The sequence below is a fragment of the Triticum dicoccoides genome, chromosome 1A (assembly GCF_002162155.2).
Source record: "Triticum dicoccoides isolate Atlit2015 ecotype Zavitan chromosome 1A, WEW_v2.0, whole genome shotgun sequence".
NCBI classification, from domain to species: Eukaryota; Viridiplantae; Streptophyta; class Magnoliopsida; order Poales; family Poaceae; genus Triticum; species Triticum dicoccoides.
Window position 1 is genome coordinate 346470962 of NC_041380.1, and position 573 is coordinate 346471534.

The following is a 573-nucleotide window of genomic DNA, read 5'->3' on the forward strand; positions in this document are numbered from 1 at the left end:
CAGTTATGGACTGCTGGGGAACGTAGTATTTCAAATTTTTTGCCTACGATCACGCAAGATCTATCTAGGAGAAGCATAGAAACGAGCAGGGAGAGTGTGTCTACGTACCCTCATAGACCAAAAGCGGAAGCGTTTAGTAACGCAGTTGATGTAGTCGAACGTCTTCGCGATCCAACCGATCCAAGTACTGAACGTACGGCACATCCGCGATCAGCACACGTTCAGCTCGGTGACGTCCCTCGAACTCTTGATCCAATTGAGGCCGAGGAAGAGTTCCTTCAGCATGACGGCGTGGCGACGGTGATGATGAAGTTACTAGCGCAGAGCTTCGCCTAAGCACTACGACGATATGACCAGGGTGTGTAACTATGGAGGGGGGCACCGCACACGGCTAAAAGATCAACTTGTGTGTTCTAGGGTGCCCCCTTGCCCCCGTATATAAAGGAGGGAGGGGGAGGCCGGCCGGCCCTAGGGGCGCGCCCAAGGAGAGAGAGTCCTACTAGACTTACCAATCCTAGTAGGATTCCTCCACAAGGAAGAGGGGGGGAAGGAAGGAGAGGGAGAGGGAGTAGG